Source organism: Gymnogyps californianus, chromosome 23 (assembly GCF_018139145.2).
Source record: "Gymnogyps californianus isolate 813 chromosome 23, ASM1813914v2, whole genome shotgun sequence".
Taxonomy (NCBI): Eukaryota; Metazoa; Chordata; class Aves; order Accipitriformes; family Cathartidae; genus Gymnogyps; species Gymnogyps californianus.
The window spans coordinates 1,827,386-1,844,659 of record NC_059493.1 but is presented as its reverse complement, the minus strand read 5'-3'; positions in this window follow the sequence as shown (position 1 = coordinate 1,844,659).

Genomic DNA, 17,274 nt, shown 5'->3' with positions numbered 1-17,274 from the left:
AAGCTCCCCATCTGAGGAAGCCCAGCCTGCACCTCTCGATAGCTGCTGGTGCCACCAACCCCTGGGACAGGCCTAGGGGACCGGCACACACCTGGGGTGACAATAACGATCAACCAGGCAAAACTGGTGCTTTGGGAAAAAAAACAGCTGAAACCGCATTTTTCTGGCAGCACAACAGTTGCGTCTTAAACAAGACATTTTAAATTTACACCGCGAGCCAGAAAAAGTTGTAATTTGAATATACAGCATGGCACATTCCTCAGAAATTGATCATAAAGTTCTGTTAAAACACAGGCATGGCCTGAGTAAAATAAATATTTTTGCTTCCAGAGAAGTGAAAGGTCTGGCCAGCGACTCAATTTATAATATTTTTAGCAGGTGATTCATCGAAGAGGGAAAAAAATACCCAGGGCAGCTGAATCCAGCAATGGCTCTTTGTCTCAGCAGGGCTATCGCATCCAGGCGCGCCGGTAGCTGGCTGCGGCGAAGCTCCCTGGCCGGGGCTGCTCCCTGCTGCCGGGGCCCCGTGCAGCCGCGGGCACTTTCCCGGGGTCTCCCCGAGCCCCCCAGAACCTGCTGCCTTCAGCAAAGCTGGAGGACCTGTGGCTGCAGCTCTTCCGGAGAGCTAGGCGCTTCTGGCCACTTTGGGGACAGGGCTGTCACCCGTGGCGAGCACCTGGGCTGCACATCGGTTCTGCCACAGCCGGGTGCCGCTGCACGGCACAGCCAAGGCTCCCTGGGCAGGGGGAGGCAGCGCTGAAGCCCTGGTAATGGGTGCCTTTCCCTCCCGGAGCGGGAAACGGGGCAGGCAGGGACAGAGGTCCATTCTGAGGCGTTGTTTGCCCAGAGCAACCTCAGGGGCTGTGGTTTGGACGGGGTTTCTTGACTGGGCTCCACTCACCGCATTGCTGTGGTCTGGGGATGGAAAACAAACCCTTTGGCCTTTGCTATCTCCGGCTCCAACAGCAGATATTTTTCTTTTCCTTCCCGCAGGTACCAAGTCTCCCCAGCTTGCTGCAGGTCTCGCAGCCTCCGGACACGTGGGCACGCTCTGCTTGTGCACATCCTTGTTTGTGCAGTGAAGGTGAGCACGGGAGCAGGAATTGGGGGAAAGTACAGGCAAAAAGGAGTTTCTCCGCAGCCCGGTGGCTGTGTTCTTCGTTTTATGCACATGCAGGCCAGGCCATAAAGCCTACGGGAGGCTGCAGGCCCTGCAGGATTGGTTGCTGCAGTACTGAAGGTAGCAGCTCCGAAGCACACGAGCGAGGTGCAGGCACACCTATGGCCCCGCGTCCCTGGCCGGGGGTGCCGGCCGACGCCGTGGCTGCACCCAGAGCCCACCCTGCTGCACAGGTGAGACTCGGGCGATGCAGCCGTGCGGAGGTGCTGGACCACAGCCCTGCGGGGCACCCAAAGGGCGTTCCTGGAGCTGGTGGGCATCGAGTCATGGCCGATGCCTTCAGACTTCTCCAGTGCTTGTGGCCAAATGAAAAGAGCGGTCTTTAAACTAGCTGCTTGTGATGCACAAGACACCTGCTCCCGGCTATAAAAATGGATTAGCTGCATTGCATCTGGAGCCCATCCAGGCAGCAGCGCCTTCTCCAGCATCCCATTTGGCATGCAGAACCCACCGCCTGAAAACGCGATGAAGGGGAGCGAGGGGACAAGACGCAAAGTTAAAAGGAAGGTCTGGAAGCTGTGATCCTCTCGAGGTGGAGAACCAGAGAGCTTTGAGCAGCCCCAGATGCAGCGCTGTCGCAGAGGGCTGGATCCTGCCTCTCCACCCGCCCGTCGCCGTGCCTTTCCATTGTTCTTTGTGCTTGAGCCTGGTCCCAGCGTGCTCCCAGCTGGCCGGGTTTTCAGCCTGGATACAAGCTCCAGAGCAGCAGATACTAACTCATTGTATTCTGAGTGTTGGAAGGACTCCATGGTCCAATGCAAATTGAGTGGTGATATATTAAATAGGAAGAAAGCCCTCCTCCTTAATAGAGCATCCAGGATGCACAGTGCTGAAGGTGCTGCCTCGAGCCCTGCCCTGGGAACCTGCATCCAAGACCATCCCTCCATGCTCCAGGGAGACCCGCTGGGACCTGCTCCTGCCAGTGTGATCCTGACGTCCCCGAGAGCCCGGCGGGGTGAGGAGGATCCTGCTGCCCCGCGGGCGCTCGGCCGGCTCCGTGCTGGAGCAGACAGCTGGGCGCAGCCTTGGCGGCAGCGATCTCCGGCTCTCGCGGCTGCTGCACGACAGAGGAGCAAATGAGCAGCCCACTTCTCTTCAGCAGTGTTCAGAAATATCCCAAAACAAGAGTTACATGCATTTCCTTCATTCACCTGGAAAATCTTATTCCCCTGCTAGACGTCTGCCATAATGCAGTCCTGCCTGGATCATGAACCACACGTGGAGTTTTATTATGCTCTGAATACCAATTATTTCAGGTACTCATGCAGCAATCTCTGCCCCAAATGATGAAATAAGGGAATTGGAACTAAGCTGAGAGTATGTTTGGGTGATTGCTATAAATCTGTTTTTATTATAAGTTTTCTGGTCAGTGTGCCACTTGGTCCTTGCTGCTCTCGTTTTGACTGACACGCTCTGCGATCCTTCCAGCTCATGCAAGGCCAGATGCTTGGGACCAGCTCTTGGAAAACAACTGGCAAAGTCAGGGCCGCAACTGGAGGCTTGGGTTTCTGACTGATTTTCAATGCTTGGGGAAGGTCCCAGGGTTGCAACATCATTCTGCAACACATGGTATCAAAGGTGGGATGCTGAAATGTGCTGGGTTTGGAGCAGCTGAGGAAGGCACGGGCCTGGGGCAAGAAAGGAAGATGGAGAGCTGCAGAAAACCAGATTTCTCTGAACGCAGACCCGGGAGGCACCCCTGCAGCTTGGCGGGCTGCAGAAAACCAGATTTCTCTGAACGCAGACCCGGGAGGCACCCCTGCAGCTTGGCGGGCAGCGTGGGCCACCCCTGCCCCGGGGCAGCGGGTGTTTCTCCAGGACTCTTGCCTGGAGCTGAACAGAAGCAGCGTCCTTGAAAAGGGCAGATAAACAAAGAGTGGACGGGAAATTAATGTGGCATAAGGCTCAGCTCACTGACCGAGATGTGGCCAGGGTGATGCAACGAGGGTCAATTAAGCTGCCACCACACAGCCTCGCAGGGCAAATTAAGTGCCAATTTTCTGCACTGCTGAAGAGGTAAAGAATTAAAATGATAACTAACAGGAAGTTTCAGCTGAAAAGAGCGAGCAAGTTGGGAGATGGGAGTTTGAGGCTGGACTCGGGCCAGCGATGAGACAACCCGGCGAGCGCCGCTGCCCTCTGCCGAAGCGAGCTCCGGGGAGCGCTCGCAGCCGGGAGCGCTTTCCTGCCCCGAACCCGGGGAGACGGCGGGGTCCGAGGGGCTGGTGTGGCCTGGGGGCCGGCACAGGCTGCGGGCGGGGGGCTGGCCGCTCACAGAGCCGAGCCTGGCCGAGCACAGCTTCTGGTACAGGTAGGATGCTACGGCCATCCAAGCAAGATGAGGGAGTGGAGCCTCTACTCCTTGACCAAGGTACCCACGCTCTGCCCTTCTGGGTGGCCAGAAAGGGTGCTCAGGCATCCGAGGGTGCCCAGACAGGGAGCTCCCCAGGGAAGGCAGAAGTGATGGGGGCTTGTCGGCTGTCACCCCCCCCCCCCGCTCGCCCCAGACATGTCCCTCTCCATGCGAGGCACAGCGGTGTCCCTCCCAATCACTGTCCTCCTCCTGCTTTTTGCAGGAGGAGGGAATGCAGCGAGCTGGTTTTATTCCTTCTGCTTTGCAGGGTCTGCACAGCTGCTGCAGGTCCTGGGGTGTTTGGGAAGGTTAATTCTGTCCAGGGCACAGGGCAGGGACCAGAGTCTGGCCCGGGGCTACGGGAGCAGACTGCAGAATTTGTTTGCGGAGGGAAGTGCCTTGTCTGAGCAGAGTTTTCCCCTCCCTTTGGGAAGCAACACCCCTGCCTGACGCTTTCCCGAGGACGAAATGGCTGCGGCACAGCCCGTCGCTCATTCCCGCTCCTTGCGCTCCCTCTGCAGGAGCGGCCCGTGGGGCCAGGGGCCGCATCCAGCCCACGGGTGCGCAGCCAAAGTCAGGTTGGCACTTCTCGCAGGAACCCGTTGGGGTGAGGCCAGGGGTTTGTTTAATTGAAAGGCTTGAGCTAATTTTCATGCGTGTGTGCGGGGCTGAGTCCTGTCCGGTGTGACGTTCGGGGACCAGACTGCAGTTTGGGCTTGGGCAAACTGGGGGGTGTGATGCCCTCGCAGGGCTCCGGGAAATGGGGCAGAGGTGGGGTCTGCCCCAGAGGGGCGAGCAGGAGCCGGCTGGAGAGGAGAGGCTGCGGGATGCGGGGATGCTCGCCAGAGCAGCTGCCCCTGCGCCCCGGCTGTGAAAACCCTTTGCTGGGGTGCAGCCCCAGCCGAAGCCTCCGAAACCTCAAAGGAAAATGTCTCCTCTGTTCCAAAACGTGTCCCCTGCTATTCAGCTAAAATGCCTGGCTGTCCCACCACTGCCCCAAATCTGGTACCCTGTGTGCTGGGCGATGCTGCCTCCTGTTTAGTCTCTCTGGGGAGCTCAGTGGCTCCGTCCGTCCCTGTCCTTGTGTCTGGCCCTCGCGCGGGGCAGCCAGGGGAAAGCAGCCTCCCCAGGCGTCAATCCACAGGCACATCCACCGCTCCCAGCCCTCCTTCCCCAGCCTGTTCCTGTGCTCAGGAACAGCTCCCCGTCTCCTCTCCCCGCAGCCCCGGGGCCGCAGCTCCCGCTCCTTCTGTAAGCGGAGAGGTTCCCTCCCCGCCAGAGGCCAGGCTGCCAAATTCCAGCCAAGAGCACATTTTTACGGCATGACACCAGTGGGGCCCCAGCAGGAGACGGCATGAGATCCAGGCGTTCGCCCGAGAGGCTCCGGTACCGGCGCGGCAGCAGCGTGCGTGGACGGCTCGCCCAGTGCCGTCTGCCCCGCCGGTTTCCTCTCCCTGCCCGTGGAAGTGCTCGCCAAATATTACAAAACATCCTCCTTCCTTTCCCCCAGGCTGCAGGGTGCACCGAGACACCCCGCCGCTGCCTGGCCCTCCCCACGCTGTCCATCCCCTTCCTTCCTCCCTGCTCCTTTTCCAGGCAGCTGCTCACGCAAGCGGCTTTCGAAGGAGCCCCGGGACAGGTAGCAGAGAGTGACGGAGCCCGGAACAAGTCTGCGGCTGCAAAGGTAGGAAGGAGAAGGGAGCCAAGGGCTGGGATGCTCACTGAGCGCTTGCCTGCATCAGGCTGGAGGGAGGAGGAGAGCAGGGAGCAAGGGCTCCTCGGCCACCCTGGGGTGCAGAGCTGGTCTCCAGCTCCCACCAGCCCCCCTGAGATGGCAGACCTTGGAAGACACCTTTGAATAGCACAACCTCCTCCCCACTTTGCCCTGCCAGAGAGCTCGATCTCGTGGTGCTTTCCCAAGGCAGAGCAGGGCACCGGCACCTGCCAGCCGGCCGGGGCCGCGTGGGCACGCTGGGCTCCCCGCCAGAGCCTTCGCGCCGGGCTGCGATGCTATCTGCCTCCGAGGTCCGTGTTGTGGCTCTGTTTATGTTGCTAAGGAGGAGCTGCCAGAGCGCGATGTGATGCTGTGTGCTGGCACGCAGCTCCGCTCTGCCTGCCCAGCCAGGCCGGGGGCTGCCCTCCCTCGGGACCCTCTCGGGAAGCTGAAAGGGGAGATGCCCTCTGAGCAAGCCGCAGGTGGAGAAGGGCTCGGGCACAGCGTCCTCCCTCCGAGGCAGTTTGCTGCTGCTCTGCCGGTGCAGGTGGGCGCGGGTTGGGGTGCTGGGGAGCCCACCGCAGAGACGAGGTGCTCCGGGCACTTCCCCCCCAGCCACCTTGCAGCCCAGCGGTGCTGGCTCCAGGCGGGTTTGGAGCCAGTGGCATTTAGACGGGAGGCTCCAAGGAGGCATTTAAACACCATCCATGTGACAGACCCGGCTCTTAGTCACAGTCCCCGGAAACAACAGTGAACCTCTGCCCCGGGCAGCAGCGAGGGCTTGGTGTGCCTCTTTCCCAGGCACATGGAAATTTCCATGGAATTAGCGTGCGGGTAATTATTACCATCTGCCTCTTTGCAGACATCAGTCTCCCCGCCGGCCGGCTCCGGTGCTCCTCGGGGTGCCAGACGGGCAGAGGGTGCGGGAGCACCACCTGAGCCGAGCTCTGCCGGCGAAGCAGCGGGACGGCCCCAGAGCCCCCCACTGCTGCCCTGGGAGTGAGCAGGACCCCACAGCTGGGGCACATCTGGCTGCTCTGCAGCCCTGCCTGATCTCTGCCTGCCTCTCCCCACAGCGTGCCTGCTGTGCCTCTGTCCCACAGCCTCCGTGGGCATTGCCAGCCCCTGCCCTCAGGGGAACGGCTTTCCCGGCAGAGTTTCGTGGCTGTGTGTGACTATTAAAGGTCTGGTGACAGTTTGCACAGCTGGGAAGCGAAGCCGTCTCACGCAGCCGTGCTCGCCTCCGGACCGTCGGAGCAGGGCTGTGCCATGGCTGCGGGCTGGACTGGGGCTCCTGGGGGTCTTGAACAAGACCTGTCACTGCTCTGAGGCTGAGGTGGTGGCTTGCAGACGGCAGCACTGACCCTCACTGTTGTCCCAACAGGCTGGGAAAGCTTAATCAGGTTTTTGCCAATGTTTGTCAGGCTGAGGGAGCTCTCGGGAGGGTGGCGTGGGATGGCCCTCTGCGCTCCTTGGTGTTTAGCAACTGGTTTTCTCTTCTGGGGTGCTACGTAATCCTCATTTAATTTTGGTGCTTTCCTCCTCCTGATTTTCCCTTGCAGCATCTGACCGGAAAGCCTGCAGTTTCCCAGAGGTCTGTATGTGTTTATTGCTCGCAGGGAGGAGGCCTCTTGCCAAGGAGCGCTGGGGCTGCAAACGCAGCTGAAATAGCCGAGCTCCAGTGAGAGAGCTGAGCGCAGAGCAGCAGCGCTGGCACGGTACCTGCTGCATGTCCCCAGGCTTGCTCAGCATCCGACGCAGCGTCCGTCAGCCCTGCCCAGCGTTTGTGATACCCGTTTGCTGGCGTGTGCGCGTTGCTGGAGCCTTGGCTCCCTCACCCAGTGCCGGGGCAGCTTGGTGAGGAGAGAGCTGCTGACCAGCCGGGATGTTACATTCGGGTTCACCCCTTTAGTTCAGATCCCTGCTCCGATAGGGCAGACTTCTTAGGGAATACTGAATTCCTGCCTTTTGGCAGAGGTCCTTGGCTCAGCAAGACCTCATGAAAGCCTGAGATGCATCACTGAAGGCTGGATGCAGCGTCCCAGCTTTGCAGCGCGTGCAGGCGCCAGGCAGCCCCCCAGTCTGCTTCGGGAGGCCTGAGCTGAAGTGTGTCTATAAACCGCAGCGTTTCAGCATCTGCAGGCACGCTGGGATTTTTGCCCAGGCTGGGAAGGGCAGCATGTCTAAATGCCCCACTTGAAAATGGCTGCAGGAAATTCTTTTGAAACCAAAGGCGCAGAAACAAAAGGGCCGAGCCCTTGCCAAAGCCCGGCCCTTGGGCATGCCGCCTCCGCACACGGATGCTGCGCAGGGGACCACAGCGCTCGGGTGCCACACAGCCTTGCACCGAGGTCACTCCTGCCCCATTCGACAGGCAGGGCTGCGCAGAGGCAGGGCTTGTCCTCTGCTGCAAGGCAGAGAAGATGGGCAGCAACGCAAGACACAGGACATCACGTATGCGGTGTTTGGTCTTTTAAACACACGCAGAATGTCAGAGCAGCCAAAAGACTGCTCTGAGCTCTGCATCTCGGGCCTGGGAATGCAAAAAATCATCTCATCGTCTCCTTCACCTGCTTGCCATGAGCTGAGTCAGGGCTCTGGGCTTCTGTGCTCCAGCCTGAGACTGAAGGAAAACCCATGCTCCCCTGTGGAGCTGCCAGGCTGCGGGGGAAGGATTTGGAGCAGACTTCTTCCCAAGCCATGCTCGGAGCCCTCTGCTTTCCCTGCCAGCAGTGCAGGCAGCTGCCAGCACCTCCTGGAGGGCTCGGGAGCGCCCAGGCTGCGCGGCAGTGCACGGGTGCTGCCTGCCTGCTGCCTGCACCACCACCGGGGATTATGCAGCCACATGCAGCAGGCAGGGGCCCCACGCCACGTCCCATATGGTTGTCGCCTGACTCGGCCGCGGTGACCGACCGCAGCCTCCAGCCTCTCTCCTGGCGTGGCAGAGGTAACGCTCCCTTTTATCAGCTGCATTTTGTGGGCTCCGGAGAGGTCAGGGCCATTGGAATGACTGCGGCCGTCACGGGAGCCCCCGTGCAAGCGGAGGGGGGGTTCCCCCTCAGGGCCCGCGTCGGTGTGCGTGGCTGCGGGCACGCCGGGCACTTGCACAGGCAGGAGGGCAGTTGAGCTGGGCAGGACGTTTTTTCATCCAAGGCAGGTTTGGTTGGTTTTGATTGGTTTTTGTGTTTGGTTTTTTGTTGGGTTTTGTTTTTTTTTTTAGGAAGGTGAAAGCTTTCAAGGGTGTCAACACTTTTCTTGCCAAAAAAGAATGCAGCCCAAGCCAGAACACTCTGACTGACAAAAAAAAAAGATTAATATTTGAGTTTTCAGTTTCTCTGAAGTAAAAAGCCCCAAATGATGTCAGAAATGGATATGTTCGCTCAGGCACTTTAATTAAAATAAATCCAACCAGGGCGTTTCCTTAGCAGGGTCACCTCTGTGCTTTTAAACTGCTGTGTTAAATCTTCCCCCGCGAAGGGGTCTGGCTGCTGTCTGACGTCGGGGCTCGCTGTTTGTCTGGCTTCCCCTTCAAGGGGTGATTTGAGGAGAGGCTGTTCTAAGGGGAGAGGCGGCATCGGCGCTTTATCGGGGCTTCTTGACTGAGGTTGGGTGCCCCAGAAAAGGGGCTCAGACCCCGTTTTCTCATTGAACATGCAGTATGAGAGGGTGTGCTGGTGGCTGGGGTCTGGAGGGAGCCCTGTTAGGTGAGGAAGTTCAGCCCCCGCAAGCAGTTCTGGGGTGCAGCACGAAGCACTCTGGTCTCAGCACTAGAGCAAATTTGCATCATTAAAATCTGCATAATGTCAGATTCACTGGGTGAAAGAAAGGAGGGGAAGAGACAGGGTAAGTCCAACAGACCTGACATGAACATGCGTGGGACGCTGGTTCCTTGACGCCAGGCTGTGTGCTGACCTGTTATTAATAACCTGGCAGCAAAGTTATGTCCCGGCAGCTCTGTCCCTGTGGTGGGACACGGCTCAAGCATCCTTGCTGCCAAAGCCACAGCCTCAGCATTGCACTCTGTGGAGTGGGGAGCGTTACCTGGGAGCCTGGTGAATAGATGGTCAGATGCCTCGGTGATGGGCATCTGGTGTAACCCGGAGGAGCCGTGCTGATAGCTGGAGATTTCAGCCCTGAGGTCTTGGCTGATTTTTGTCAGCCCAGAGCACGGCCCAGGGTGGCAGAAGCCACTGAGAACCGAGGACAGATCGTAAAAGCAGCGCACAGGTTGTGAGCACAAAACAACAAGTGAAACAGTGTGTCTGTAGCGTTTAGCTTTGCGTAGTAAAGTCAATAAACTAGGAGACAACTATCATTCCGTGCGTGTGTGGCTGCTGCTTTAACCTCAGACGCACATCCAGATTGTCATTTATCACGGCTAATGTAAAGGGAAGAGGGTATGCTGACGTGCGGTGGGTCGCTGCCCAGCAGTGCATACCGAGAGGAGCAAGCCAGGCGTTGCTGCAGCAGCAAACGGGAGGCTCCGCGGGCCCGTTTCCCCACGGCGCCGTACCAGCCCCCTGCCCCACGCCAGCCCCCACCCGAGGCCCCCCAGCTACCGGCTGCCCTGCTCCGCTGGCGGCATCGCTGTGCTGCGGGACGGGCAGCTGCCTGCGCGCTGCCGGGGGGTGCTGGGCGCCGTCCTGCCCCGCACTGGGGTCCCAGCCTTTAGCACCGGGGTCCCAGCCCGGGGTGCAGCCCTGCAGCGGGGGGGTTGGGGCGGGGTGTCCCACCGTGAGTGGGCGCAGCGGGCACCCAGCGTCCCCGGCCCGGCCCCGCGTGGGGCAGGCAGCTGCCCGGGCCGCCCACCCTCCCTTCCCGCGGAGGCGGGGACGCCGCCGGGGCCGGCAGAGCGCGGCGGCAGCGGGGCCCGGCCCGGCCCGGCCATGGGGGCGGCCCAGAGCCAGAAGCCGCGGGAGCCCGGGTCCCCGCAGCGCCGGTGAGTGCGGGCCGGGGGGGGGGTCCGGGGGGGTCTGGGTCCGGCCCGGGGTCTGGGTCCGGCCCGCTGCCCCAGCGCCGGGGCTGGTGCGGGGCTCACAGCGGTGGAGGAGGAAAAAATCAGAGCATTAAGCAGTTAAATTGGGGGGGGGGGAGGGGAATTCTGTTCCCCCCCCTCCTTCAGCCCGCCTCAGCTTTACAGCCACTCTCCAAGCCCACCGTCCCCGTTCCCGGCAGGCTGGGTTTCCCAGGCTGCAGCTCAGACCCTGCTGCGCTTAACTGTCGTGGGAAGTTGGGGCAGCTCCGTTTAGGCGTTTTAGGGCGTAAATCTCGGTCCGAGAAGCGGGGAGCCAGCAGCCTGGTTCTCGATGCTGGCGTTAGAAAAGCGGAGGTGGCGAGGTGGGAGCTGGCTGGAGGTTTGGTGGGTGGTGAAAGCCAGAGCCAGGGCTGGGGGAGCTGCTTCTCACCAGCCGGCTTGGGCACCGTAAACAGACGGGAAAGCGCGCTAGCTGTGATCAAAAGGAAAACTGGAGGCATCTCATCTGTAAATCAGCCAAAACACTTCCTGGAACATAGAAGTGTTCTCTTTAAGTGAGCCACCCTGCGATGCAGAGATAGCTGTACTCGGGAGCTTTGCTGCTGCTTTTCTAACCAAACCGCGTTGGCCAGCGCTGCGCTGTGCTGCGGGGACGCTGGCCCCGCATCGGGACCTGGTGACCGGCTGAGCCCTGCGTTTGTCCTGGAGCCTTTGCCAGGCTTTACCGAGCCGGTGACCTGGAGCCAGGCTGCTGCTCTTCTGAACGCTTACAAACATCCCTCTGTTTGCACACGCTGGGTTCAGACAAGGAGAACAAGTGCGTTCTCCCCCTTGTAACTGCTCAGTCCTGCCTTTATTTCCCAGCAGTGGTCTCCTAAATATAACTTAGAGGTGTTCCCAGGTGGAAAAACCATCCCATTGTTCACTGTGTGCGTTGGAGCTGCTCCTTTCTGTCCCGTCGGACTCAGCTGCTTCTCCTTCCCACCTGTTTGCTCCACCTTGAGAAAACTTTGTTTTGTTCCCCCCCGCCCTTGATCATTTCCCTTGCCCCGCTCCCTGTGCCGGCTGCTGTCCTCGCTCCTCAGCTGCCCCCCCCATCCCTGCCGGCACCCCAGGGTATGGGGCTGAGGTGCTGCCTGCATTTCCCAATATCACCGAGTCCTGACTAAAATCAGGGAGCCAAGGCTTGACAAACACCTGATAAGAGCATTCCTGCCGCATAGCACTGATATTTTTAGCAAACAGAGCGAAGGAGTTGATAGGGGAGTGAAGAAGCAGCACGATGAAGGCAGATGCTTGTGTTCATAAAACATCAGTGTGAAAATCAGGCTGGAACTCGCATATCTTGAGCCTGTTTCTATTGAATTGCTTTGCATGAGCTCGCATCCACGCGAGCAGCATCAGCGAGATTCAGCTGTGGTTGTCGTTTTTAAAATGCAGGAATAGCAGTGCATTCATTTTCACATCCGCCCTTTTTAATGCAGCCACAAATGTTTGTATTTGTTAATTTGATGGCAGTGTGGTGGGGAAAGACAGCTGGAGCCCGGGGGCTGGTTGGTGGTGTCTGGGCTCCTATGTGACAGTTGTGTCCTTTACTTCTATTTTTGTAGAGCTATTTTGATGGAATGTGTAGCGATGGGAACTGTCACATCCCAGGGCGGTGAAGGGTCCCGGGGGAGCTGAGCTGCTCAGCAGCGCTGTCCCACGCTGGGCATCGCTCTGGTGCTCCAGGGCACTGCCGCAGCGCGTGACGCCCCGGTTCCTGCTGCGCCCTGGCAAGCAGATGGCAGCGGGAGAGCGCGAGATGGGAGGAAAGCGCATTTCGTCTGCCTTGAATCCCAGGGCATTCGGTATTGTGCTTCTCGGCCCTGTGATCTGTATCTAGACTGCGGCTCTGCCAAGGTCAGGAGAAGCAAAAGGAACGCAGGAACTTCGCTGTCGCAGATTTCCCCTCCTGCGGTCCTGCCTTGTCCCTTGGCAGCGGCTTCCTTGTGACAGTGGGAATGCACCCCAGAATGCCAGCGGGGTTGGGTCGGGCCGGCTGCTGCTTGCCACCCCACGGCTGCAGCAACTGCAGAGTGTTACATGGCTGCGGTTGCTGCAAAACCCCGCACGTGAGGCTGTGCTCGGCCGCGGGCCTGTTCACGTGCACAAGTGCTGCGGGAGGAGGTTTGGGGTGAGGAGCTACGAGGCAGGAGAGGGCAGGGCAGCGCAGCACGGGAAGGAGCTCGGGGTCTCTGCCATGCACCTGCCTGGGCTGGCTGAGATGATGCCAGAGGATCCTCCAAGCCTGGATGCTCCGAGGGCCTCGGCTCGGCCCCAGGCTCAGCCCCGGGGCTCTGCTCGGCTGCATCGCACGGGGGTCGCTCCCGCGGGCCGCCCACCCAGCTCCCGTATTCACACCCGAGGATAGGGCAGAGGTCGGGCTGAGCAGCCCCCTCCTCTCCTGGGTCCTGCGGGGCGATGCGAGCCCGAGGGAAGCCGCGGAGCCCCGGCCCTCCACCTCCCGAAGGGCCGGAGAGGCTCTGCAGCCCTTGGAAATCCCGTCCTGGAGTGCCCTCTAGCGAGAGCACCGCCCGCCCGTCCCCGTCGCCTCCCGCCCTGCCCCGCCGAGCTCCAGGGGGATGCTCCGGGATGCTCCGGGACGCTCCGGGATGCTGCCGCGCCAGGGGGATGCTCCGGGACGCTCCGGGATGCTGCCGCGCCAGGGGGATGCTCCGGGACGCTCCGGGATGCTGCCGCGCCAGGGGGATGCTCCGGGACGCTCCGGGTTGCTGCCGCGCCCGGGGCTCGCTGCCGCTCTTCCCGTGGCCTTGGTGTCCTGCTTGCCCGTTGCTTGCCCTTTCCTCGGGCCCAATTCCCTTTCTAATTCGGACTGTCAGGGAAGAGAGAGGTTAAGCCTCTCCTCGGGTGTGCTCTGCAGCCCGAGCAGGTGAGTTGCAGATGGGAGTCACCAGCATTAATCTTTTCAGAGTCCCTGCAAAGGTCAGGAAACGTGTTATGAAACCATCTCTCTCCCCAGCGTTTGCTGCATGTCATCACTGGCACACATAAGCCTTCGTGTGAATAGTTCTCTTAATTCCCAAAGTTTGCAGTTTTCACAATGCAACAACAGAGAGTAATTTATCTTTTTACTGATGCATAGGCCCACTTTAAACTGAGGAAAACATGATAAATAGAACAGGGTGGTGTAAAAGACAGCAACAGAAAAATGTTCTCGTGAAACACCTCGCACCTTCTTTTCTGGCGGAGATAAATGTTGTGTGGATAAAGTGCTTATTACAAGCTCTTAAGGAGACTTATATAGCAGTGAAATATGGATTCACATTTTATCTGTGTGCTGATCTCCGGGCTGTCCCCGCAATCCCCTGCCGAAAGGCCCCTTTCACCGGGGCACGGCTGGAGGTGCCGTCCTCGTGCCCCGTCCCGGGGCTGGCTGCGGGGAGCCAAACCCTTGTCCCAGCCGGGGAGCAAAAGGCCCCGCTGTGGAGGAGCAGAGCGGCCGGAGTGGAGAAGAAAAATGAAAACCCGCAATAGATCTGTTTCTGAGCTAGAAATGGAAGCGCTGGCTTGCTGCGCCGTGCCCAGAAAAGCTCCGCAGCCAGAAATAGATGTTCTCCTGCCTAATGAAAGGGCCAAGGATGGAAACTCCTGGTGCACGCCTTGCTCTAACCCAGGGCACTGCAGCTGCAAACGCGACAAACGTGGCTGCATGATATCTGTTCCACAGCGTGTATTTCCCACACCCTTCCTGGGGACTGAGGTGTGGTAACAGCAAGAAGAATTGGGCACGATGTGTTTCTGGGACACAAGGCCAGGCAGAGGCACTGCTGCCAGCCAGACAGGAGGAAGTTCACCCCGGTATAAAAGAAGGGAAGGTCCATCTGGATGGAGAGCTGTTATCCCTGGATGCAGCTGGCTTCCTGCAAGGATTGGCATAAGAAGTGTGAGCAAGGTTTTGCATCTTTTTGCAGCCTCTGTGAGGCCAGGGCTCTTCCAGCTCCAGAATCTTTGGGGCTCCACCTGTTTGCTCGGAAGCGGAGCGCTGCTGCTCTCCCCCTTCCCTGGAAAGCCAAAGCGGCGTGTGAGCTGTGGGTGGTTTCTAGGTCATTCAGTGCTGCCACTGCCAGAGACGCTGCGCTGTGCTGCCTGCTCCCGGCTCTCCTTCCTGGAGCAACTGGGACGGCCCTTGGCCAGAGCCACCCGGACCGGTGATCCACAGGGAAAGGGCTGCAAGAGCCCGAACAATCCCTTCTCGGAGTATCTGCCGCCCGTGTGCTTGCAGAGCTGATGGAGGATGTTGCTTATGTAACCCACGGTGTTTGTTTAAAAAGCCAGGCACAGCCAGGAAAAATAGTTACTAAGCAAGGCTGGGTGCCCATGATTAGAGCCTCCTGGGGCTGGGGACCACCACGCTGCCACATCAGCTCTCCTCCTGCACCCACAGATCGACCTTTTTATGGGCCCCCACTGTGAGAGGCTGGGCGCTGGGGCAGGAGGGTGGTCGGCTGTGTACATCGGTGGGCTGTACGTCAATACGTAGGCTGTACATCGCTGCCTAGCCCTGAGCCGCTGCGTTTGTGCGGTGCTTAGCACAGTGAGGTCCTGGTCCGGGGCGGGAGGTGACGGCAGTGCAAAGGACAGCCCGTCCAGCTGCTGCGTGTGCAGGCTGCAGCTCACCGCGCGGATGGAAATTGCTGGCAGGTCTGTTTTTTGAACAGGTCAGCGTCCTCTCTGCTCTGCAGAAATGTGTCTGCTGACTGTGCCAAGCGGGATTTGGCAGCCAGAGCCACCGGTGTGACTGACAAAGTCAGGTTATCTCCTCAGCGTTTGATTTGCAGCCAGTGTTGCTGCCAAGCTGTGTTGAGTGCCAAGCTGGAAAACGCCACTCGAGGCATTTTCTTAATTGCTCATCGTAAACAGCAAGTGGAAGCAGGCTCTGCTCTTGCACTGCTCTGGTATCTTCCTGCCCCAGGGCCCTGCAGGTCAGGAGCTTTGCAGCCGGCGCTGGTGCCGGCGTGGTTCAGTCCTGCTGATCCCGTTCCTGCCTGCCGCTCTCCTTCCTCTGGGCGGTGGGTGGGAGCGGGTGGGTCCTTGCCGGGCGCACTGTGTGCGTGTGCAGCCTTCACAATGGAAAGATGCTGCTGATTTCCTCTGCTCATGCGCCCCGGTTCCCTCGTCCAGCAACTGGGGGGGGGCTATAGAAGTCAGTCTATACATTGTTCTTCGCCTGGTGCAGCTCCTTCCCCTCTGCAGCAGAGGCAGCTCGCTCCTGCCGCTGGCACCCACGCCAGCTGCTGCTCCTGCATCACTGGCATTTCTGTTTTCTCTATGCGGTCCCTGGCAGAACCCAGGCAGCCGTCAGCCGGTTTGAAACGCGGCGATGCCGTCGCTCCGACTGGTCTTCTGGGTCAGCGGGGATTCGGGCAGCGACTGGCGGGAAGGGGGAGAGGGAGGAGGAGTTCAGGCTGCGGCGCGCGGTGCTGCAGAGCAGCTGACGCCGCGGCTCGTGCTGAAGATCTCCTTCAGCATGTAAAATTCATCTGCAGAAATCAGCTCTGCCGCTTCAGGTGGTGGGAAGTAGGCTGCTCGTTTCTGCTCACAGCAGACGTAGGCAACAGGATGTTGAGGTTCTGCTTTTGCTTCAGCTTCTTGGTTTTCGGCTAAGCTTCGATAAGTGTCACTTAGTCCCCTCTTGCTCGGGGTCCTCTATGTGGCAGCAGGGATGTTTGCAGGGCTCCTTGTCCCCCAGACCCTGGGGATGTGGAGTGCAGCGCTGTGCTGCGGCCGGGGTGTTATCCCGGGGTCCGGGCACGTGAGCTGCTTCTGCCACTGACCTGCGGTGGGAACTGGCAGCACCTTTGCTTCGGCTGAACCAGAGTTTGGAAGTTTGGAAGTGTTGTGTAAGGGCGTAAGAGATTTTCTTTGACAGAGGCCAGACAGTAAAAGCGTGCAGCAATGACGTGTATATTTAATAAGGACACCAACAGATGGAAGCTTGGAAGAAAGGATCCCTGTAGGGAGGTTATTTGAGATGCTCCGCAGTGAGGAATGAGCCCTTTGAAGTATCTGATAGAGGCTGGTGTTAGAGGTAGCCAGACCAGATGGATGGGTCTGGTCTGACCCAGAGGCCTCTCTGCCCATGCGAAGGCATTCCTCGCGCTCGGAGCTGGCTGATGATTCACAGGAAAGCATCGGGCTGTGGTCTCGGCCTGCCACGTGAGCGCTTCGTGTGGTTACTGAGGGCCAACAGCACTTCTTCGCACTGGGCCGGGCTGGTTTTGCAGCTGGACAGTTGTCTGCCCTTTCCCAGGTCAGCCCTGGGACCTGCTGCCGGGAGCGGGGTGAGACAGCCCGGGGCTCCGGGGAGCTGCGAGCTCTGCGGCAGCAACTGTCCAGAGCCAGTAACGCCGCTGCCTGTAACAGATCTGCTGCCAAAGCCCCGGACATTCCTCGCAGTGCTCGGGACGCTGCACGGCATCAGTAACATTATGCTCCTCTCTCTAGCAAGCAATGTGGGAGGTAATGAATTTGGGAGCGGGAGCCCTCGTTAGGGGGAAGATTCCCAAGGGAGGCCAGCATGGCAGTGTTTATTTCTGCGGGGACTGTTGGCTGTTATTTTTAAACGACAATAGTTTAATAAATAAATAAACTTGCTGCCACGGAAGGATATAGCATCAGCCGGGGCTGTTGAAGTCGGCATTTCCTTGGAAAATGGAAGGGGCAGGTGTTTCCCTGCCCTCTGCCCCTGACTCCTCGGAGCGATCCGCTCCGCCTGGCTCTGGGCAGCCCCCCTGCCCCGGGAGCAAGGCTTCCCTGGGGGCCGCTCGCCCTGCGGGGCAGCTCCCAGCCAGCGTGGGGTGTTTGCTGGCACGTCCAGAGTGGAAGGAATCCGCCGTCCCGCCGGCTGTGGTAGAGCACAGGTGCAGCCCCCCCGTAAATGTGAGATAAATCAGGGGGGGATCTGGTTTCGCAGCCCCCTGCCCTCTTGCGTGGGGATTTCCTTCGGCGCAGGTGGCGTGGGGGGCTGCAGGGCACAGCGCAGCGTCCCG